Below are 25,044 nucleotides of genomic sequence, written 5' to 3'. Positions count from 1 at the left end.
CAAAAGAATTTGACTAGAAGAAGTGATGGGAGAAGAATGAAGTTGTTTCTTACTTACATCATGTCAAGAACAGCTAAGGTCATTTGATAATTCAATAAACTCTAGAAAGTGTTCTGAAGGAAAGGTGAATAGTGTTTTTGGGAGTATTTAGCAGGATGACATAACCAAGACTCTGGATCAGGGAGGGCCTGTCTAGGGATATGGCATCTGATCTGAAATATGAAACAGAAGCAAGCATTAACCAGTAAGAGGTTGTGAGAAAACACTTTTGGGCTGGGGATTGCCATATGCAAAGGTCCTGAGGTAGAAGAGGGTAATTTTGAAAAAAGGCCAGTGAGAAAGGGGCAAAGTAGAGGATGATCCTGGAGGGAGGATGGCTCTCTTGGCCATGGAAGGTTCTGATCTTTTTCCTGGGGTGGTAGGAGCCCCTGAAGGACTGTGAGCAGGATTATATGAGTCAGGCTGTCAACTCTCCCTCAACCCTGATAGGTTACCACAATGAGGATGATATACGTTGAGGGAAGGCCTATTTGCCACTTCCCTGGCTTTTCAAGGTGAGTTCAACAGGCCATAAAGACCCAGGGTGGTTTCTGAACCCAGTATCCTTTCACTGTAGGGAAAGAAGTGACTTCTTGTATGAAAAGTTTGCATGTTTAACAATAAGGCAATTCACTCACTCATTGAATGAACAAGTGTTATTGGACCCCACTGGGTGCCAGCCAGGCTCTGTCCCAGGCCCTGCAGATGGGAGTTGGAAGAGGCAGATGGGATTTCAATGTGAAACAGAGCTCACATTCCAGTAGGAATTTCATGCCATCAGGGAAGGAAGGACCCTCAGAGGGCATCAGCCTGATTTTCCCATTTTATAGACTAAAAAACAGATGCAGTGAGAAGAAGTGACTTGCCCAAAGGCCACAATTACATATGATGTTAGAATTAGAACTCAGGTCCCTGTATCATTGTCAAGAGTCACTCCTCCCATAGCATAGCCTCTCATCAAGCTTTCATTCCTAAGACATTGCAGTATTCTTTATTTGTAGAAATATCCATTATTGGGGATAACTGAGAATTAACAAACAACATTATCCCTGACCATAATACTTGAGCCTTGCCCTTATGTCCACAATGTCACTTCTCATATTTTAAATCATAAGAAATTTTTTAAAAATTGCAGAAAATTTCAAACATACATGAAAGTGATACATACTGATGCCCTAGGTACCCAGCTGCAAGTTACCCAAGGAGAATATTGTTTCTCTGGTGCCCCTGTTCTTATGCTCCCTTCTCCTCAACCCCTGCACTTGGTATGTTTTGAAGCAAATTCCACACACCATATCATTTATTCTGTAACTATTTCAGAAAACCTAGGAATTTTTATCATCTTGGATAACAAATAACAGAGCAATTGACACCCTATGTCTCCATTGGCCCTTGAGACCTCTTAACCAAAAAAGAACATACTTTAGATAAGTCAAAAATGTCTTAAAAGCACTTTACTCACAGACTGCCATATTGTGCACTAAAAGTTCTGAAATGTAGTTTTATGAGGCTGTCAAGCTTTTTCAGGGAAGTTTTCAGAGTGCAATGGGAGCTCTCCGCTGACCCATTAGAGAAATTCCAAGAAGTTCAGTAAAGGCCAGCCTGAGGGCCATGTGCTCTGGGAGGCAAGAGCCACAGAGCTGGTCTTCCACATCACCACATGTCCAGGACGGGGCCTTTGCTGATGCCAGGCGTAGCACCGTGTGGCTTTTACTATCAAAACCTGTCAAACTGTCCTGAGATTGTTTAGGAAACACTGGAGAGCCAGAGGTGGTTTCAAAATGTCAGGTAATCCTGGAGTTGGAATGTGAGGGCTATCCAGGTGATTGGAGTTGCCTTGGGAGCTTAACAGTCCATCGGCACAGAATGGGGCTGGTTGGTCTCGAACCTGCAAGGCTGGTTCCTGCCGCTTCCATCTCGGCTATGGTGCCATCAGGCAAGATAGGCAAGAGGAGAACTTTGACAGTAACAACCAGGTGGACAGACCACCAGAGCAAACCTCTCTGTGTCTGCTTCACAACCCCTATGCCTTCAGGTTGTGCTGACTACAATTTGCACACTTTCCTGAGAAATATGGGGCATGTGAGAGATGCTGTGTCTTCATGTGTGTGTAGGTTTTTTTTTAAACATCGAGAAATGATCAAATTATACTTTATATCCATTTCAGGTGCACAGCATAGTGATTATATATGTATATTGTGACATGGTCACACAGTCTAATTAACATCCATCACCACACATAGTTACAAATTTTTTTTTTCTTGCCAGGAGTACTTTTAAGATTTACTCTCTTAGCAACTTTTAGATGTACAATGCAGTGTTAACTATAGTCACCATACTGCACATGGCATTCCCAGGACTTATTCATTTTATGACTGGAAGTTTGTACACTTTGGTTCCCTTCCCCATGTTGCCCTCCCTCCCCACCCCTAGCCTCTGAAACTACCAATCTGCTTTCTGTTGGATGAATCTGGTTTTTGGTTTTGCTTTTAGATTCCACATTCACATGAGATCATATGACATTTATCTTTCTCTGTCTTATTTCACTTAGCGTAATGCCCATCCATGCTGTGGCAAATGACAGGAGTTCCTTATTTTTCATGGCTGAATAATATTCCACTGTATATACATACCACATTTTCTCTAATCCATTCATCCATCGATGGACACTTAAGGCTGTTTCTGAGATGCCGCATCTTTGAATGATGAAAAATAAAAAAATAGTTACCATTTATCAAGTGTTTATTGTGGCAAGGCACTCTCCTAAGTACTTTATATGTATTTATTGTTTATTCTTTACCATGTGCCCATGAGGTAGCTGCTAGGACTTCCTCATGGTGGATAATGTGGCTGGGGTTAGAGGAAGATTGGCACTGCTGGTAAGAGGCAGAGCTGTACTTCAAAGCCCTCCTCCTCCCCAGACCAACAGCCTCCAATCAGCCTCCTGGTTTCTTCTACTAGAAAGTTTCCCCACCTCTCTGCCTGTCTTTGAGTCTCTGCCAAAACCAAGTGATGGTGGCTGATTCCCTTGCTATAGTAAGTTCAGAATAAATAGCCTTTTCTTGTTCTAATCTGATTAGTCTTCACTTATTTCCATAATGTGGATTTCCACAATCCTCTCAATTTGTCTAGTGTTCTAGAAGGGAAGAGGTGTATTATTCACTGGGGCTCCCAAAAGTGTGGGCAAGCCAACTCCTACTTTTAAGGTGTTTGCTGTCTCTACAGAGAATCTAGGCTTCTATACATGAGTTACACCTGATAAAGACTCAGGTACGAGAATGCACTCCTTACAGTATGCTCCTTTGGGGCAAGAACCCTGTCTTATTCACCTATACCACCACATACACCCAAGGGCTAGAATCTAAAGATGCTCAGCATACACTGGTGGATTAATGACTAATTCTAATTAGATACCAGAATAAGAGCAAGAAAGTTAGTCTTCAATGCTGATTGGGTTCTGGAGGCAACCACAGACCAGTATGGTTCAACAGCCTCGTGAGTAGCTCCATATTTCCCTGTCTCTCTCCCAACCTCTTGCAACAGCCTTTGACCTGCTGTCTCTGGTCCTGCAGTTTTCTGCCTTCAAGTCCAGGTTCTTGCATGCTACTAAAATGAACCTAAACCATGGGCACTTCATAAATGAATATTTGCTAAATGAATGAATAATATCACTTTCCTATTTATATTCATTCCAATAGTTAAATCTGCTTTGTAGTTTTTTCGACCCAAAATATCCTAATTAGGTAGAACTTTGCCACAGGGCAAATGCAAAGAAAAAGTCACAGAAGACACCAATAGGAAGAGGAATTATTTGCTAGTGTGTGGGGTGGCACTGGTTGGAATGGTGAGACTCACCTTGTTCTTGGATTCCCAGAACACCTGGGAAGCCAAAACATCTGCTCTCCCTTCCAGTTGGCTACATATGACTGCTCTTTCTCTCATGGTCACTGAGAAGCACATATCTGGCCTCCTAGAACATTATCCAGTGTGCTAGGAAAAGGGATCTATCCAAAGGATTGCAGCTGGCAGCCCAGAGGAGGTCCTTCAAGGGGCTAATAATCAACATCATTTATGGGAACTCCTAATTTGAAGGCAGGAAATAATAGCATCCATTTATGAAGTACTTACTATAGGCTAGCTGTAGTGAATCCTGATTACTTAGTGAAGAAGGTATTATTATCTGCTTATTATGGATGTGGAAAGTCAGGATCCCAAATGAAAGAATTTACAAAGGTCATGCAGCTACTAAGTGATGGATTTGGCATTCAGATTCAGATTTTTCTGACCCCCAAATCGAACCTTTAGCTTAATATGAGGACAGGAATACCACTTAGCTCTTCTTGTAAAGGTTAACTGAAATAATCCACAGAGAATGAGTCCCAGGTTGCCTAGAGTATAATAGGCACTCAGTAACTACTAGGTGAATTAATATTGCTGGTGTTGTCTTTGCTGCTCTGACTTCTGCAGCTTTGGTTCCTGTTCTCTGATGAATTGTCTGTCCTGTGTTCTCTATGCCCACTTTGTTGCACCTGAAGACCATCCAGAGGCCTGTCTTTGGTTGCAGGGAGGCCAGAGGTAACATGGGCATTTAGTAATGAAACCTTTCTATCCTGAGGATTTTGAGAGTGTCTGTGTGACATTATCTAGGCAGAAAAATAGTCTGATGGTGGTGATGATAATAATAATAGCTTACATTTATTGAAAATCCCTAAACTGACTTCTTTGTGGGCATCTCAGCTCTATTCCAACTGCCTGGTGTTTCTAAATGTCTACCCGGATGATAGAAGACTCTTGTTCTCTGCTTTGCTTCGTGCTGAAAACATTTGAGGCATTCTGGGAGGAGACCCATGGACTTGAGCCAGTCTCAGAGTCAAGAGTGACAATAGACCCAACACAGACAAAGATTTAGCAGCAGGTGGTACCATTTGCACACATATCCCCTGCCAGCCAAAACAACATTCTCACTGATTCCATCCCAGTGGAGAGAAAGCTGGAAACCCAACAGTGACTCATAGTGTGCTTGGGAAGCAAGCTGAGTAGAGTGGTTTTGGCAAAAAAGGACGAAAGCAATGGAATGTTACCACAGTTTAAATTAGCAGGACTCTCCACATCTTCTCTCTTCCCACTGACATTTCTTTGTGGCAGCTGGCAGAGTAAGACCACTGGCTTTGAAGGCCAAAGTCTTCATTGCCCAGCCATGCGCCCTTGGGCAATTTACAAAAGCTCTCTAAATCTTACTTTTCTCTTCCATAAATTAAAAATCTAAAACTGCTCAAACAAGGTATGATTGTTAAGATTAATGAAGTAATGCATCTCATTGACTGGCATTTGTGCTACTCAAGAAATTTTGGTTTCTGTTGGTGAAAGGAGAAGCAATTCTAAGTTAGAGACATTCCCCCCCTTTTTAATAGCAATATTTAGAATTTACCTTCTTGCTGGTGCTAGGAAATGCATGTCTTTGGTGGCACTCCTTCTGGACTCTAGATCTGTGTTTTCAGAATAATCTCATCTATGTGGTTAGAGAAACTCCCTGAAGGGATAAATTCTAAGCAATTTCTTGAGACTTGAAGGGCGACATCAGGTATCTGGGAAAATAGGTTTGAGGTGGGGTAGAGAGTAGGCTGTCTAGGCAGAGCTAAGAACTCGAGGGATACTGTGGCACTGAGAGAGCACAGGATACTTTGAAGAAATTAGGAGAAAGCTGGTGAGGAACAGAATAGTGTGAAAAGCACAATGAGAAATGCAGGGGGAGGCTGAGGCAGAGGCTGATTGCAGGAGTGGAAGGGACATTGTGGATCTTGGACTTTATCTGAACAGTAATAAGAAGCTAGTAAATAATAGGATTGGGAGTGACAGGACCATATATACAATTTTAAAAGGTCTTTTAGACTGCCATGCCAAGAAGGATTGGAGAAAGGCAAGAATGAAGGGCTAGGGTAGATAGCACCCTTGGGTAAAGACAGGTAAGAAAACCATCCAACCACTGGTCATGTTTCTCATGGAACCAGTGACAGGTTTGGTTTGTTCATTTTTTTTTTGTGTGTGTGTGTGGCTGTGTGACTCTGTGTGTGTGAGTGTGTGTGTGTGTGTGTGAGATTTCCTTCTAATATGTTTTCCTATTCATAGTTTACAAATATTTCATCAAAATACATATGTTCTTTTTTAACCTTAAAATGTATTGTCTATGCTCTATATGCTGAGTATCATTGTCATATAGAATTATTCGTATTTTATTTTAAACATGTACTCATTAAAGAAAGCCTGTAGAAGAGGAAAAGGTGGAAAAATAAAAGTAACAAAAATTATAGTTCTATCTCAGATAACCACTGTTACTATTCTGGTTTATCTTTTTCCCATTACTTTTTGTTCTATGTCTCTGTGTGTGTGCATATAGATCTTCTGTACAAACATTTGTCATATCATCTATCACTTTGCTGCTTTCCTTTTTTTTTATAATTGAAATATATTTGACACGCAAGATTGTGTAAATTTGAGGTGTAAAACACGTTGGTTTGAAACATATATGTATTGTAATACAATTGCCATTGTAGCCATAGTCAGCTTTTTTAGAATCCACATATAAGTGAGATCATATAGTATTTGTCTTTGTCTGACTTATCTCTTACCATAACGACTTTAAGTTCCATCTATATTGCTACAAATGGCAAGATTTCCTTCTTTCTCATGGATGAATAATACTCTATTATATATACCACACCTTTATCCATTCAGTGGCTAATAGGCACTTAGGTGGTTTCCATATCTTGGGTATTGTGAATAATGTCACAATAAACATGGGAGGGCAAATACCTCTTCTATATCCTGTTTTCTTTTCCTCTGGATATGTACCCGAAGTGGGATTGCTGGATCATCTGCTTGCTTTCTCTTTAACCTAATATTATTATATAATAAGTATTTCTCCTCTATTATTCTTTGGAACCATTAATGGCCAAACAATATTCATCAAGTAGTTATAACATAATTTATTTAATCTCCTTTCCCCCTAATGATTGGACAATTAAGCTATTTCCATTTTTTTCTGTTATAAATGAGATTACATTGAAAACTTTTGTCCATAAGCCTTTATCCCCATTTAGGATTATTTCCTTAGGATAGATTCCCAGAAATGGAATTACTGGGTCAAAAGATTTGGATGTTTTATGTCTCTCTTGGTACATGCTGCAAAACTGCTTTCCAAAAGGTTGTGTGAATTTACAGTACCCTGTCCCTGTATGAAAACAAAATCTAGGGGAATGTAAGCTTCCCAACAGTCAGGCACCCTTAATCTCTGGAACAACAGACAGAGCCACAGAATGTTTGATTTGGAAGTAACTTTAAGGGTCAGCAAAGCTGACCTCTACCGATGCTTGATCATAGCAGTATATTTTGTGGAGAGGACACTGAAGCTTGTTCCATAGTAGTACTGACAATTGTACCATCTCTGGTTTGGGTGACCCCAGATTACCTACACAGCCCCAGCCAGGGGTTAAGCCCTGGTCATGTGTAGTTTTGCTGAACGAAAGTCATGCTGGGTGCATAGTGGGTGCTCAGCTGACCTTGGCAGATGGGATATAGGTGATGAGGCACATGGCCTGGGTTGAAGTCATCTCATTGTCTCCCCGGGTGGACAGCTCTGACAGGACACCAGAGTAGCCTTCTGGTATGGTCAGGTCTTAAGGGCATCAGGAGCCCTCAGCCCCAGGAGGTTCCTCTTCTATGGACTCTTTGAGGTATGAGCCACTTTTAAAAAGGTTTCCAGGAGCCCTTGCTCAAAAATCAGTCATGTGGCTAGGCAGGTAGAATGTATTCCTATTTCTTCTGCACCCAAGATGACAAGCCCTCCCGGTTATCCCTTTAAGGCTCTTATTGATCTTGACCTACCAGCGGCCTTTGCTTTGCTCATTGCTGGCCTTCATTTGCTTTTCCTTTGCCCACTCTTTAGAGTTTAGAATTTACCACTCTTCCAGATCCAGCTGAAAGCTGGCTTTGCTAACTCCAGGCCGTTCATTCACGTCGCTGAGATTTATTCTATTCCCCTATAGCAGCTACTGGCTGTACGCTGAGGTGTAGAGTTAGACAAGCCTGTTCTAGTCCTTATTTACAATTCATTCTTGTGGGGCTCTACAACTTTAAATGTTGTTGCTCTCTTTCAACTTGCAATCTCTCTCTCTCTCCCTCTCTCTCTCTCTCTCTCTCTCTCTTTCTTCATCTGGTTCCAGCCCACACTTAATAAAAAAAAAAAAAACCTTCCTGAACATTTAACTATGTGCCCAGGCATTGGTCAATACTGTTGAACAGACTCAACAAGGCCTTTGAATCTGCAGTTAGGGGGCTGAACAGCTGTCAGGACCCTCAGTGAGTGCTGTGCTGGGCTCAGCACTGTACCCAAGGCTTCACACATACCCACTCCATCTTCTTCCAACAAGAGAAGATAGTTACTATTATTACTCTTTTCACTTCACATGTGGAAAAACAGAGGCATGAGACATTATGTATCTTGCCTGAGACCGTGCAAGCTTAGACTCTTCACTACTATATTTTACTACCTCTTTTCTGTAAGTAATTACACACCAAAGATAGTAAATGCTACAAAGAAAAACAAGGCGAGTTGGTGACAGAAATAAAAAAAAATAGGGGACTATTTTAGTTCTAGGGGTCAGGGAAAACCACTCTAAGAAGGGGACATTTAAGGAAATTCCTGAGGATGACTTGGCTGGGTGAAGACAGGAAAGGAGTCCTCCAGGAAGAGAGAAGAGCCTGCACGAAGGTCTCATGGCAGGAGACGGCTTTGGGAATTCTAGCAAAGGAAAGCACAGTGGGTTGGGCTTACAGGGCAAGGAGGCCTATCACAGAGGCGGTCAGGGAAATAGATGAGGTCAAATCACCTCAGGGCTTGACTGTGTGCCAATCCCCACACAGTTATTGTGCATTGTCTTATGTGTGACACTCAGCAATCCCAAATGAAGTGGTTAATATTTCATGCTCATTTTACAGAAGAGGAAATAAAGGCATAAAGGGCCAATCACCTTTATCACACCCATGTAACTATGAAGTATGAGAGCAATGGCTCGAAACCAGGTTTGTTGGTGGCAAAGACCATGCGCAAGAACACCCAGCTACCTTCCTACTTATACCATCCACCAGGTTTGCACATTAGGGAAACAGGCTCTTGCTTGGATTATCACTGAGTAGGAAACCCTGGCACAATGCAGTGGGCAGTAAGAAGGTGTGCATGGAACTCTATCCAACTTAGTGTAGGCATACAATCGAATATTGTTCAGCTATGAAAAATGAAGGAAGTACTGATACATGTCAAACATGGAGGAATCTTGAAAACATTATTCTAAGTGAAAGAAGCCAGACACAAAAGACAACGTATTGTATGCGTCCATTTGTATGAAATGGTATCCAAAATAGGTAAATCTGTAGAGATGGAAAGCAAGATGGTAGTTGCCAAGGGTTGGAAATGGGAGTGAGAAATGAGAAGTGAGTGCTTAAAGGTTATGGGGGCTTGCTTTCAGCATGAAGAAAATGTTTTGAAGCTCGAGAGAGCTGGTGGCTGTACATGGTAATACACCAAACGCTGCTGAATTGTTTAAGATTGTAAATTTTTATAACACGTAAGTTTCACCTCTATAAAAAGTAATGCATGGGAATGAAATGCACTAGCTCCAGGCTAGTGGTTAGCCGAGGAACAAGGAAAGATAATCAAAATGGAGCCTTAGCTTAACTGGTAATTTTTAATTTTTTTATATAGAAACTTTAAAAAAATTTCTTTGTAAAAGATCTGAAATAATAATAATAAAAAACTAGCATTATTGGCATTATTGCTGGAAATTCTTCCATATAGAGAAAGGGAGCTAAGGCAAAACTGACTTCCAGAACTGAGCATGAAGGCAGAGTTGGCCAAATTTCAGTCAAATTCTCCGTACACTACAGCGTCTGACTTGAATGTAAAAGGAGGGACTTTAAGGCCATGTGACTCAGATGCTGTGTGTGTGTGTGTGTGTGTGTGTGTGTGTGGCCACAGTTCCCATCTTAGAATGAATTCAATGTCAATGTGAGATCGAACAAACTACAAATATTGGCTTCCCATAAATTGGTTTCTCTTCCCTCAGACGGAGAAGGAATTGTCTGAGACACCAGAGTACATCAGGTAGAGGGTTAAGTCTTCCCAACTGAGGCTCCATCAAATGTCATGGAAAGAGTTGGTGCCTCAACAGAGTAGCTGTCCACGTTTGTAGGGAAGTGGAGCTCAGGTACCAACAATTCTGAGAGGCCCCAGGATCTTGACTGGGCCAGCACTGTGCACACGTCAATGTGGCTAACTTCCAGAATCGCCTCTTGGGTGGATTGTGTTTGCCTCCATGTTGTAGCTGAGGAAATGGAGGCTCAGGTGAGGAATATGCCCAAGGTCACAGAGGGAGCAAGACAGAGCTGTGAGTCCAACCCAGTCTGTCTGTGCCAGAGCCTGTGTTTGTTGCAGTGCCTCCAGACTAAGAACAGAACCTGCACATAGAAGTTTCTGGATAGGGACTTGTTTATTATTTTCTAAAATTTTATTTAAATTCAATTTGTGGATAGGCACTTGTTTAATAAATAAATGAATGGTAGTAAAACAAAGCAGTTTTAATGGCCAAGTAGTTTGGTAAAGATTCACAAAATTCAAATCAGCTAGGGGGCAGACATGTCCATAGATCATGCAAATACAAAGTGGTATAATCTTTTAGGAATGGAAAATTTATATTGACAAACATATATGAAGAGTCTGAAAATTGTTTTACTCTGTCTCAACATTTCTACTTTTACAATTTAATTTGAAGAAAATTTAAAAAATATAGACAATGCTATATATACAATGATATTGATCACAGCTTAACATATTCTTTTTTGGTTATTATAAATTATTTCTTTTGCAGTTATTGATTGGCTAAGTCAATGGCACATCAACAAAAGGACTATTTTGCAGCCAGTAAAATCTATGTTCTACAAGAACATTTAATGACAGAGCCAAATGTTTATATATATTAATGAAGGGAAAATATAGGCTGCCAAATAGTGTCTCTAGTGTTGGAGCATCCATTTTGGCTTTAAGAAATAATAAATGTATCACAAAGATGAGAAGCCTCAATATCAAAATATCAATGTGGCTCTACTGCTGTATGGAGGTGTTACTGCTGATTTACATTTTTTACTTTCATTTCCATTTTGGTTTCCAAATTTCCATGAGTAACAATAAGCATATTCCTTTTGGTTTTTAAAAAATCAATAAAGGGACACCTGGGTGGCTCAGCAGTTGAGCATCTGCCTTTGGCTAAGGGTTGATCCTGGTCCCAGGATCGAATCCCACATTGGGCTCCCTGTGAGGTGCCTGCTTCTCCCTCTCCCTGTGTCTCTGCCTCTCTCTGTGCATCTCTCATGAATAAATAAATAAAATCTTTAAAAAAATAAGTAAAAAGTCAATAAATGCTACATTAAAACAAACTCAATCTACCTACCCAATGGACAGTATTATGTGTAGATGGTCCTTTTTCTCAAAGAAATAAAACATTGATAATACAAGAGATTTGTGGATATTCATTTCAGTGTATTTTCTCTTCCTCCTGTTTTTCTATCTTTCCTTTCCTCCTTCCTTCTTCCTTTCTTTCTTTCTTACTTGCTTCTTCAATGTACAATTTAGCTCCAATTTCTTCCTGGCGCCAGATTTAAACATTTGGTTAAAGTCCCAAATTCTCTTCCTCTACACTTTCTCATTGAGGAATTTGAGAGCAAAGAGTCTTGGATTTTAGACATCTGGGAATGGCCAAGATTTTGGATTGGTTTTGTGAAAAGATGTATTTGTTCAGTTGAGCAAGTGTGAAGCAAATGCTTTCAGCGTGTCTATTAATCTTAGTGGTCTGAGTGATGTAAGGGTACGCTCACTCATGTTTTATGATGTTTGGTTTCATAAAAATATGTTTGGTTTCAAGGCATTGGCCCCTGTTCTCTGTTGACTGGGAACAAATTTGGAGTATGGAAGGCATCTTGAATTTTTTCCCAAACCTAGTTTGTTTTTTAATCATCAACTGGAACTCTGTGATGGTTATGACTAACACATTTGTGAGTTCATGAAAACATTTATTTTAATGGAAAAAAAAACCCAATTGAACAACACTAGAACCAGAATGCCCTATACCATATTTTGCCAAAAGACTCCTGCCGGACAGTTTTAGGGATAGATTCAGATGGCCGTAGCTGTTTATCAAGCTGAGAAGACATAGGGCCAGCTCCATTTAGGCCATGGATTATAAAAGGTAAAAGAGGAAAAATAAAAGGATTTTTAAGCTGAGTTGAGGAAATGAAGCCTGATTTGCTAGTAGCTGGGCCATAGGCAGAATTCTCCTTGGAGAACACCACAGTGAAGTCAATAATGTACCCAATGGTGCCCTCAAGAGCCACGTTAGAACATTCTATAGTTTAATCAATCTTCAGACCTTTGAGATAGCATGGGATATGCTTATAAGATTCAGTGAAAAAGTCCCAACATGGAAATGTGTGCATAGGATTTTGTAAAAAGAAAAATTAAAAGAAAGAAAAACCACTCACATTAAGAGAGAGAGAGAGAAATATAACAAAATGTTTCTTGTTTTTCTTCATGATCATGGAACTACGTTTGTCGTTCTCTACCTTTGTTTTCTGACACTCATAATAATCATGCGTTATTTTTATAATAAAGGACTCATTCATCCATCAGACATGCAGGTGCCAATCACCAGGGTTAGAGATACAAAAATTATGTAGCCACTTATCTGCCACAAAGAAGTTTATAGCACTCTTGAGGAGAGAGACAGAGAAGTGAACAGTTGTCACGAGGGAGGCATATGTGAGGTCACAGTGTGAATTAAAAAGCAATGGTATTATATTTATGTGTAGAGTCAAAATTTAAAAATAATTGTGTGTGACCATGACAGGGTCCTGTATGCATGAAAGAATATCAGCTCCAGTTTGTTCCATCTAGTTATGTGCGTTTCGGAGGATTAGATCCTTAATCTGAGATGATCCATTCTGTAGGGGCTGAGGGAGGTGCACATAGGTGTTGGGGTTGGGGCTTTACAACTTGTCAATTTGAGAAATGTCATGACTCAGTTTCTCTGAATTCTTGTCTCCATCTACAGAGGCTGTAATTCACTGATGCATCTCTGAACTCTCTCACATTCATGCACAGTTACCTTGCTCCCTTGGATCATGTTTCAGATGGATAATCTTTCTCTTTAATTTCAGTCACTGAAGGATATCCCTTTTAGCAGGAAGTAGAGTGATAAAGAGCTCAACAAATTAGTTAGAATTTACTTTCCAGAAAGAGAACACAGGCTCTGGGTTGTGTCTCAAGGGGTTTTCTAAAGAGATAGTGCATTAACTTGGACTAAGAGTTGTTTGCTTTGGCTGGTTGGGAAGAGTTTTTGGGGTGTTTGTTACTTTTAAGCATCCCAGCCATGTTGTAAGTGGTTGAGTTTGCTCACACTAGTTATCTCTTGGTCAAAGAAGCGTTATTTATTTGTTATACAAGCAGCTATTTAGTGTCTACTATGTGCCTAGCCTGTTCTCAGAGTTGGGGTGACAGCAGTCAGCAACAGACAAGATCCTTATTTTCAGGGAGAGATAGGTAACAAACATGTAGACAAACAAATGGATAAGGAAATTGGTGATAAATACTCTGCAGGGGATGGTTGTGAAGGGGTCGTGCACACACTGCTGGTATGGCTCATTTTGATTATTTTTTGTTATCAGTGGCCTGGGCAGAGTGAACTACGTCTATGCTTTGGGGTCAGAGTCACCTAGGTCCTAATCATGGGCCTGGTACCCACCAGTGTTACTAGCTATGTGACCGCAGGAGAGTTATGTCACTAATCTGAACCTCTCATCTCTGTTTTGGGGACAAGGATGCTCCCTGTGAGGGTCATTGTGATCACTAAATGAGTTAGGTAAAGGATGTGCACCATGTTAGCTGCTCAGAAATGGAGGGGTTGACACAATGTCCTTTTGATGCTGTTTCCCTCCCTAGTAGTGGTTGCGTTGGGATTGCTGGGGCTCTAAGCATGACAGCTTTTCCTACTTGTATCATCTCTGAGAAAATAGCTCTGCAGGTATACTTGTGGCCTTCTGCATTGTCTTTTAGCTTTACTTACTTCCCAGGTGTGGTAAACAGAGTACAAGCCACCCAAAGATGTCTACATCCTAACCACTGGCACCTGTTACTCTGCTACCTTACTTGGCAAAGGAGCTTTGCAGATGTGATGAAGTTATGAGTCTTAAGAGAGGGAGATTATCCTGGGTTATCCAGATCTGTTTCCTAATAAAAAAATCAAGGGTCCTTACCAGAGGAAGCAAGAGGGCTGGTGTTATAGAGGGAAGGTAATATGAGGATGGAAGCAGAGGGAAACAGAATCAGAGAAGGAGGTGCTGTGAAGGTGGAGGAACCTTCAGAGGCAAGGAATGTAGGCAGCCTCTAGGAAAGAAAAGACAAGGAGACAGCTTCTGCCCTTAGAGCCTCCAAGAGGAACCCAGTCCTGTGAATCTGTTTTGGATTTCTCAACTCTGGATTAAGAACCAAGTTGATTTAAGCCACCAAGTTTGTGGTAATTTGTAGCAACAGGAAATGAATACAGGTGAAATGAGGAAATCCTGCCTGAGCCTATAAAATGGAATGAAAACTAACTTACATTTAGGATATATATATCAGAACATTGGCATGTGGCAAGTGCTCAGTAAATATAAGCTGTTATTAATATAAACACATTCTTACCGAAACAAATTACTGTCTTTCTGGAATAATGGAAAATGAATAAATTGTTGGCATCAAGGTGTTGGTAGAGGCTCAAAGATAGGTTGAATAGTGTCAAAGGATTATTTTAGTTAGTGTACACGTTCATTTCCATGGAGAGGTTTTTTCAGTGGTGCCAAGGGCAATTTCTTTCCCTTTCTGCCCACATATGGACAATGGGATGTGAACAGGGTGACCAGCGTTGACGCTCCTCAAAGCTCTGCATTGTCTTTTGCTTGTAATTCAAAATTGATGTTGAAGTGTAACAGCCAAATAAAATGTTGCCCTGTGAACTTTTTGCAATTCCTTTTTGTCTCTGATAGATCATACTGCTTGTTTCTGCAATGCAAAAAAGTTATTCTCTTGATAATTCTGAAAACCAGAGAAAGAGCACATTCACATGAAATTGTTATTTTTCTAAGTTTATCTAGTTAGGGTAATGCTGTTCTCTAATGTAATTTCATATTTGAGAAACAGAAGACTTGCCATTTGTGTGAATTTAGCCTAAGGAAATAATTTTTAATTCAGTAGAAATATGTACATACAAAAATGTTCATTGCAGCATTATTAAAAATAGCAAAAAAATTGGAATAAATGGAAACGTTAGAAAATAAGGGGGTTGTTAAATATATTGCGGTATGGTCACTTGGTGGAATATTATGCAGCTAGTTGAAAGTGTGGTCATAATGACTGCCATAATAAGGAAAATATTTGCAATATACTGATAGAAAAATCAAGGCAAAATGGTGTTTAGTGTGAATATAATGCATATGATGATTATAACTCACATGTTAATAGCCTAGCAGAGAATAATACAAAATACCAATATCCATTGTGTTCACATCATGGAATTGTGAATTTTTTTCTCCTATTTTCCAAATCTTTTGTAATACAGTTATTTACATATTTAAGGAAATAATTAGTTAAAAACATACAACAATAAGCCAAAGCTTCACAATAGTGTAGAGTATGTCCGAGAAAATCATGAACTCATACATTTACAGCTCAAGTGAAAATGCATAAGGAGTTCTAATTTTCCAGATTGGTACTGATTGCAGGAACTCCATGGTGAAAAATCTTGACTATTAGCACCTACCAAGGCATGTGGAGACCATTCTAACACATGCTTTCTTGCTTGAAGAGAGCTGGTTTGGTTTCATGAAACAAAGAAAAGTTTTGCTCTCCAAAAATAATTCAGTTCTGATTATATCAGTAACCTCTATTCCAGCTCAGGGGCTCAGGAGAAAAATAGAAAATTTTTTCTTCACAGAGGGCCTGCTATGTACCAGGCCCTGTACTGAGTGATTTAAGTTTGCTGTCTCTGGTCAGCCTCATGGATCTGTTAGGTAGGTGCTATTATACAGGTTTGACAGACCAGATGCTCAGAAAAGTGAATGCTAGTTGGTGGGGGCAGAGGTAGGTTCAGAGCCTGGGTTGTTGGACTCCACAGCTCATTGTCTCAGCCAGGACTCCAGCTTGTGAGGCTGCCCAGAGACCCTCCAGCTTCATCTGTACAATGCTCTGGTTTTCAGGGACCTGATAGGGTCTCCCTAGATTTGTTGCTCTCTACCATGGCTGTGCATGGGGAGTTAGATATAATTTAGTTTTATTTAATTTTACTTATTTATTTTTAAAAAGATTGTATTTATTTATTTATTTGAGAGAGATAAGGCGAGCACAGAGGGAGAAGTAGATTCTCTGCTGAGCTGGGAGCCTGACACTGGGCTTGATGCCAAGACATGGCCTGAGATCATGGCCTGAGCCGAAGACAAACACTTTAACTGACTGAGCCACCCAGGCGCCCCACGTGTAATTTAGTTTTGCATAGGCAGTACACAACAGTGTTTGAAAAATTCATATAATAAAAAGCATACATGGTGAAAATAAGTCTTCCTTCCAGATCCATCTCTCATTCTCCAGTTTGTCTTCCCTGAGAAAACCACTATAAATGGAGAGCACTAATAAATACAGGCCTTGGAGACCCATTCTCAAGTTGTAATGATTTAGAATCTCCTAAGTTTGCCCAAGACCCTTCCAGATATTTGAAAGTGGGTCAGGGGCTGAGGCCCACTGCTCCAATGATACCATTATACCCAATTCAACAAAAAAAATAACAAATTCACTCTGTATATGTCAATAATATTTCAGTTCATACAGCCTCTCAGGATATAGGTGATAGGTGATCTCAGGATACAACAGCTTCGACTTTTCTTGTTTTTTTAAAAAATATTGTATTTATTTTTTATGAGAGGCACAGAGAGGGAGAGGCATAGGCAGAGGGAGAAGCAGGCTCCCTGCGGAGCCTGATGTAGGACTTGATCCCAGGACCCCGGGATCACGACCTGAGCCAAGGGCAGATGCTCAACCACTGAGCAACCCAGGTGTCCCAACTTTTCTTGGTTTTACCCATATTTATTTTTCAAGCTCTGGAGGCAGGAAAGTCTAAGATCAAGGTGCAGCCAGTTCAGTTCCTGGTGAGAACCCTCTTTCCAGACACTTCTTGTCATAACTTCACATGGTTATGGTGTGGGGAGAAAGCTCCAGTCTCTCTTCCTCTTCTTATAGTGACACTAATCCCTTCATGAGGGGCCCACTCTCATGATCTCATCTAAACCTAATTACCTTCTAAAGGCCCAACTCTAAATACCATCACATTGTGGGTAAAGGCTTCAACAGATGGGTTTTGCTGGGGACACAACATTTAGTCCATAACCCTGGGCTTCTAGTCCAATCTGCCACGTCTAGCCGAGAGTTCTTGTCAAGTTACTTTGATTGCTGGGATTTAGTTTCCTCATCTATAAGATGAGCTGATTGAATTTGCTAAAGGGTATTCAGAGTGCTCTCTTGGGGAAGCTCAAGTGCTCTTTGGGGCTGAGATGGAGGGAAGTGTTGATGACTGAGTAGGCAGGTTTCTATGTCAGTAGGCCAACCTCCCTCCTCCCACTCCCACTCATCATTCAACAAGAGCAACTCCATCTTATCTAACATCTATCCTCTATCATCTTTTTAGGAATAAACTCCCGACTGTTCAGATTGCATCAGCTTTTCCACTAATGCTCTTTTTCTTTTCCAGGACCAGGATATCACGTTGCATTTAGTAACTTATTTGATTTTGCCTCTGATTAAGATTTTATTCAAATCAGTGGTTCCAGAATAACAATAGAAAGAAATGTTTGATATCCACTGGACTAACTGCTGGCTAGTTGTCTTCTACTTGTATGGCTGAGGCTGACATCATATATGAGGATTAGCTGTGACATAGGGGAACAAACAAGGTCTTTGGAGCCAGGCTGAGTCGATCTAACTTTGGAGGATATTGGATGATACACTGAGCCTCCCTAAACTTCAAGATTCTTATCTATAAAAATGGGAAAGTAATACCTAATTTGCACGCTTTGAAGATAGAGTGAGTTTGGCACAAGGTACAACTGTAAGAGGCATTCCGTCTATGATGGCTGATCCGCGGAATCACTGGTCCTGTACCATTGGTGCAGCCATCCAGGGGCTTGTCCCCATGCCCTGCGGAACCTCTTAAACATTGTCATTTGCCTGGAGTAAAATATAGCAGCAGCCTGCTCTCCTGCTCCAAGAAAAAAGCCCTCTGATATCTAATGTTTTGATCATACTCTCGAGATGGGATTTAAAACATGATTCCTAATTCAGCTGTTCCAAAGTGGAAAAAGATTACATAATTAATACATGTTAATCATAGAAAAATTAGGTTATATGGATAAACAAAAGGAAGAAAATAGAAATCAGCTGTAATCATCAGACCACCCAGAAATAACCTTGTTATCATTTTGGGATCTACATCTGGAAAGATGCATATTCTCTCTTTCTCTCTTCTTTTTTAAATTATGCTATTTTATGCATCACTTTTTTTCAGAATCCTATTGTCATTTACTCTGTATTTACTCATATTTCCATATAATAAAATATAATCTTGGAATGTTATTTTTTTTGGAATGTTATTTTTAAACTAAATTATAAGGATGTATTAAAATTGTCTCAACTAATTCTCTATTGTTGGATGGTTTGATGGTTTCAATTTTCGCTTTTGCCAATAACGTTGCAATATGTATCCCTCTAGCAAAATCTTCTGTGCACCATTCTCCAATTTGGAAGTTTGAAGCTGGCAACTGTCATACTGCGCCCACACCCTCTTTTCCTCTTACTTTCTGTGGGGGACTGTGTGCTTTGAGGGCAGTGAGCACATGCTGGTCTCTTCATCTTCATGCAACCCTCCATGCATTTCTACTGTTGGGGCCCATTATCCTGAACTTGCTTCCCCATTGTTCTACTTGGATACTTGACACTTGTGTTCTTAACTCTGGTCCATATCCTCACTCATTCAACAGAGATTTGTTGAGAACTTTTGATGTGCAAAGCATGGATCTGGGAGGAATAGGGCAAAGGAGACAGAGAGGGTCTTGCCCTGGAGGAGGGGCAAGGTAGAGTGGTAGGCAGACATGGAACAAGGCAACATACGCAGGGATGATTGCAAATCACAATAAATGGTAGAGGAGGACCAGAGAGCAGATAAGAGGATGAGGAGCCCTGGAGAGGGCTTCAGAGTTTTCTCTGGGGAAGTGACCTTTGGGCAGAGATTTGGGAGATGCAAAGATGTGGCAAGTGACTGGGAGGGGGTGACCGGTCCCTTGCAGAGGAGTAGCCACTGCAAGGACTCTGTAGAAGGAACCATCAGGCTGTTCCCAGGACTGCAGGAGAGACTAGGGACAAGGGCGTGTGACACGGGCCCCTGGGGCTGGACAGAGGCTAGACCACGCTGGGTCTCAGAGGCCATGGGGAGAAGTTCAAACTTTATTTGAAGTTCAGTTTTTTTGAAGACAGTGGGAAAAAAACAAACAAACATGATCTGGTTTTCATTTTTAAAAGTTCACTCTGGGGCAGCTCGGGTGGCTCAGTGGTTTAGCGCCACCTGCAGCCCAGGGTGTGATCCTGGAGACTCGGGATGGAGTCCCACATCAGGCTCCCTGCATGGAGCCTGCTTCTCTCTCTGCCTCTGTTTCTCTCTCTCTCTTTCTCTCTCTCTCTCTCTCTCTCTCTCTCTCTCGATCATGAATACATAAAATCTTTCAAAAAAATCACTCTGCTCAGATTTTACCCTAAACCCAAATTATCCAGATGCTCATCAGGGAGAGTGATAACTCCTCAACAGATATTGGCCAGGAGGAAGGGACAGGATTTTCTGAGTTGTGGTTTCCTGAGACTTCCAGATTTCTTTCTGTGGCAGATACTGTTATTAAATAGATATCCAGGAATTGTGGGATCATTATGTTGTACACCTGAAAATAATTTAAGATTGCATGGCAGCTCTACTTCAATAATCATAATTTAAAAATCGATATCCATTCCCCCCCAACCCTGGCCATGTGTGCAACCAGGATTCTGATTTTGTCAGGTGCCAATATATGCCTCCTTCCCAGCATCCTTTATAGTGCAGTGGCCCTGGGAAGCATGTGATACCATTCTGGCCAATCATGTGTAAGAAACATTGTCTGGAGAATTCTAGAAAAGCTTTTGGTTTCCCTGTAAAAGGACACAATTGGTTCCTCTGCTTTTGACTAGAACAGAGGTTATGTCTCAAGCACAGAGCCATCTTGCTATCATTCAACGACAAGTATGAAGATAAAAGACAATATGCTAAGGATGACGGGGTGGGGGAGGGGGAGGAGAAACAGCCTGGCTCTCTGATGGCTTGAATGAGCAGCTGAACCCCATTAATGCCAGCAACCCCCGAATCCTTGTTACAGGGCAAAATAAAAGCCCTACTTAGTTTAAGGTGCTGTTCCAACACTTTTGTTGATTGTAGCTGAAGTCTTCCTAACTAATACATTTATCACCTTGGAAAAGTGAGAACTGACTTCATTAATAATTTGACAGAATATTATGCAAATCGTTAAAATTCTGAATAACTTAATGTGTATTAAAATTGAAACGGTTACCGACCCTAACTTGGGAAGCTTGTGTATTGCGGATTGGGGCTCATGATCTCAAAGCTATGGATGTGCTATTATGATACAGAAACGCTTTCTACAGTGCTGTGCAGACGTCCTTTACCTGAGAGGGGAGTCATGCCAAAGGCTTTGATGCAAAGATGGTTTGGTTTTCTTGTTCTCTGCCTGCTCAGTTCTCACTGAAGATCACACAGCACCCGTTATTCCAGCCAGCCTGCCCTGGCTCTACCATTTTAAAGTCCCAAAGGCACAGCTGAGGTCAGAGAACACACTATTTAAGTGATTCTGGTCACTGATTCATGCAGATGCCTCTGAGTTTGGGATAATCCCTCTCCCACGGTGAAATTACTGAGGGCTGGTGGTCTCCGACACAATCCCTTGAAAATATAATTTATTTTTTTAATATATTTTTAAAATTTTTTTTTATTTATGATAGTCAGAGAGAGAGAGAGAGAGAGAGAGAGAGAGAGAGGCAGAGACATAGGCAGAGGGAGAAGCAGGCTCCATGCACCGGGAGCCCGACATGGGATTCGATCCCGGGTCTCCAGGATCGCGCCCTGGGCCAAAGGCAGGCACCAAACCGCTGTGCCACCCAGGGATCCCCAAAAATATAATTTATAACAGCAAGCTGATAAGCACCTACTCTATCTTAGGCATTTTCTGCAGGGCGTTATACAAATTATTTCTAATCCTCACTTACCCTTCCTCAAGATTTGCTGACTAGATATGATTTTCCTGATGAAAATCAAGACCCAGAAAAGTTAAGTCATTTTTCCCAAATTCATGCAGCTCGGTAGGTGGACAAAAAAGAACTCGTTCTTGGATATTTACCTGGGTCTAAAACTTGTGATCTTTAGGGATCCTTGGGTCCCATATAGAGGAATGGTTGCTGGTTCCGTGAACCACATAGATGTGTAAGGACAGACTTTAGGCTTTTACACCATTCAGAAAGCATTTAGAGTGGATTGAATATTAGCTCCCAAAAGACAGGTTCACCCCAAACCTGCAAATGTGACCTTACTTGGCAAAACGGATTTTGCAGATGTAATGAGGTTAAGGATTTTGAGGGGATAAGATTGTCCTTGATTAGGGTAGGCCCAAAATCCAATGTGTCCTTAGAAGAGGAGGGGAGAAGAAGCAGAGTTTGGAGTGATGAGTCTGATGAGCTATGCAAGTGGGACATACTCTCCCTGAGCAGAGCGTTTGGCTGGGCTGGGTTTGTGCAAGGCTTGGGGGCAGCACTGAGCTCAGCGACTGGCTAGGTAGGTGCAAGAGCGCTTTCTTGCATTGAGACTGTTACTATTCATGGAAATGTAGCTGTTTCTTACAAAAATCTAAGAATTTCAGAACAGAACATATAAAAAAGCAGAATTTCTACCTCTCAGAAACCATTTTGCCAACACTGATGAACATCATCCTGAACTTCTCTCTAGACACGTATTTAGCCAGCAACCTTGGTAGATAGAGCTTTACAAAAATAGATTCACACTATCCATGCTATTTTTAGAAACATGCTTAAACCCAAGTCTACTTGTATTTATCAGAAGAAAAAGAAAGTAGAATCAAACTGAAGGAATTGTTGAGATACACATAAATATTTGTTCATAACAAGAGATGCTAGCTCCTAAAAGATATTTCTCAGGTGAAGAGACAATTAATTATGAATAAAGTATTAAGAATTTGGCATGATTTCCCTTTTTAAAAACGGAATGTTTCAACTGTACATGATAGGTATTTATGCTGTGAAACAAAGATTTTATGCACTTTCTTTTCCTTTCTACCCCGGCCTCCCAATTTTTGTTAGTTACATTATTATTTTTAGATTTTCTGGAAGTATAACATTCATATTCTGTTCCGTCAACTCATTCCTACTGTTGCCCAGCTTTGGTTTGTGTTTAAATGGATCTGGTGCTCATGGTTGTCCTTTTATGGTGGTTTCTCCTTTGCTGAGTGTTTAATTTTGATTCATACCTTATAATGCTGGATTGCGTCATCACGTATTTTTTAGAAAGTGCATTGTAACTGTAGTCCTTGAATTCTTGCATGTTCAAGAACATTGGTTTCTTTTATAGTAGCAGTACAATTTGACTGAGTAGAAGACTCTCAGGTACCCCTTTTGCCCCTTAGAACTTGGTTGATGTTTTCATGTTGAGTGTTGGTAGTGGCGGTTGAGAGGAATCATGTGATTCTTGTTCTTTGCGTGATGCAGACAGGACATGTCCCTTTCTTTTTTTTTTTTTAAGATTTTATTTATTTATTCATGAGAGACACACAGAGAGAGGCAGGGACACAGGCAGAGGGAGAAGCAGACTCACTGCAGGGAGCCCGACACGGGACTTGATCCTGGGACTCTAGGATCATGCCCTGGGCCAAAGGCAGGCGCTAAACCATTGAGCCACCCAGGCATCCCAGGATATATCCCTTTGAATTTCAGTATCTTCACAGTATTTGTCCTGATGCTTCTAATTTTGCTTATTTTTCTTGAGACACAGTGTGTCCTTTAAATCTTGAGATACCTAGCGGGAAAGGCTAAACAGGTGATGGGGATTAAGGAAGGCCCTTGCTGTGATGTGCATTGGGTGTTGTATGTAAGTTATGAATCACTAAATCTACTCCTGAAGCCAGTATTACATTGTATGTTAACTAACTAGAATTTTTTAAAAATGTGAAAAAGAAGGCAGCATGAGTGGCTCAGTGGTTTAGTGCCACCTTCGGCCCAGGGACTGATCCTGAAGACTTGGGTTCGAATCCCACATTGGGCTCCCTGCATGGAGCCTGCTTCTCCCTCTGTCTGTGTCTCTGCCTCTCTCTCTGTGTCTCTCATGAATAAATAAATAAAATCTTTAAAAAAATGTGAAAAAGGGGGAAAAACCCCTACCTTTCAGTACTTCAAGAAATTTTTTTGAATTTTCTCTGTGTTTTCCCATTCCCATTCCCCTGTGTTTTTCTGTTCAGAATACCAGTTTGAGGATGTCAGCCTGTCTCTTTCTTCACTTTGAATTGTCTCGTTTACAATCATTTTGATCTCACATTGTTCCTTTCTCTTTCATTTCGTGCGATTTCTTAAGCGTGACTTGTGCTTTCCATGGTATTTATCTATTTTCGATTGCTTCTAAGTTGACTTTCATCTCTGTAATTGCTTTATTTTTAGCTTCCATTTATTTCCTGAGCACTGCCAGCTCACTTTACAACCGGTTTTCTTCTTATTTCTTTTGGATCACTTTTATTCCCTCTCTGAACTTTTTTTTTCCCTGAAAAACTATGCTGTCAATGATTTAATACTGAAGAGAACTAATGTCTTTGTTCTCTGGAATAGATCGTTTATGCTGTGTATTTTAAAAATCTGTCTTCAGTATTTATTTTTCCTGTTTTCCCCTTCTTGCAATACTCTTACTGGGGTCCATGCTTTCTTGGTATTACTCAAATATGAGTAGAAGCATCTAACTGTTGATCAACAATAGTGCAGAAGGGACATGGGGGTTTGTGGTTAACCATATTAGTTTGTAGTCTCTGCCCTCCTATTCAATCTGCCCTGGTGAAATGTCTCCCTCAGAGTTTTGTCTCCAGGGGGTCAAAGTGGCTTAGGAAGCACGTAAAGTTGTGACTTCAGAGTTGTCCTCCCAGTCCAGTTCATCCCTTTTCATACCAGGCAGGCTCTCCCAACCAGACACTTCCTAAACAACAAACATGGCATATAATCGTGGCTCCTTCTCATTTGCTTTCCACTCCCTTCCTCCTGGTTATCAGCAATGTGAAGGTAGATTTTTGTAGGGATAGTCCACCTTTTCCTATGTGAGGTACACTGCACTGATGCCCACGAGTATTTCTGGTCCTACCCTCTTTTGAAACACAGCCTACATCACCCTTCAATGCTAAGCATGGCCAGATGAGTTGCTTAGGCAGCAAAATGTGAGTAGAAGTAACTATATTTCTTCCCTTTCCATGTTGAACTATGAAGCCTTGGTTCATGACAGTGGTCTATGAAGAAGATGGTAAAGTTGGCTAAAGTTGCTGTTTTAAGCCACTGAAATTTGAGATCTGTTTGTCCTATATAGTCTTTGACCAACATAAGGCAAGAAAAGCCAGCAATTTCTGTATCAAACATTAGGAAGCCTGGACATTGAGGAGATAAGGAGGGCTGGCTGGAAGGTATGCATCAGAGCAGACCACCCATCACCCATCCAGGACATTGGCTAACCTCAATGGTTTCCTTGTACGTTGGAGGGA

General features: G+C 40.9%; 1 protein-coding gene across 4 annotated transcripts in view; it reads right to left on the bottom strand.

Moving 5' to 3' along the window:
• Nucleotides 1-25,044, bottom strand: part of C1QTNF7 (C1q and TNF related 7) — a 106,058-nt gene that overhangs the window by 23,879 nt on the left and 57,135 nt on the right. For 2 of the 4 annotated variants that reach the window (XM_055326897.1, XM_055326896.1), the window contains exon 2: nt 2,673-2,735. The exons of the other annotated variants lie outside the window; for them this stretch is intronic. The gene's annotated coding sequence lies outside the window, so the exon portion shown is untranslated. The remainder of the gene's footprint in view (nt 1-2,672; nt 2,736-25,044) is intronic. 4 annotated transcript variants of the gene reach the window in all.

Source organism: Nyctereutes procyonoides, unplaced genomic scaffold (genome assembly GCF_905146905.1).
Source record: "Nyctereutes procyonoides isolate TBG_1078 unplaced genomic scaffold, NYPRO_anot_genome, whole genome shotgun sequence".
Taxonomy (NCBI): Eukaryota; Metazoa; Chordata; class Mammalia; order Carnivora; family Canidae; genus Nyctereutes; species Nyctereutes procyonoides.
The sequence above is the reverse complement of the archived record's forward strand: the minus strand, read 5'-3'. Positions and strand labels throughout refer to the sequence as shown.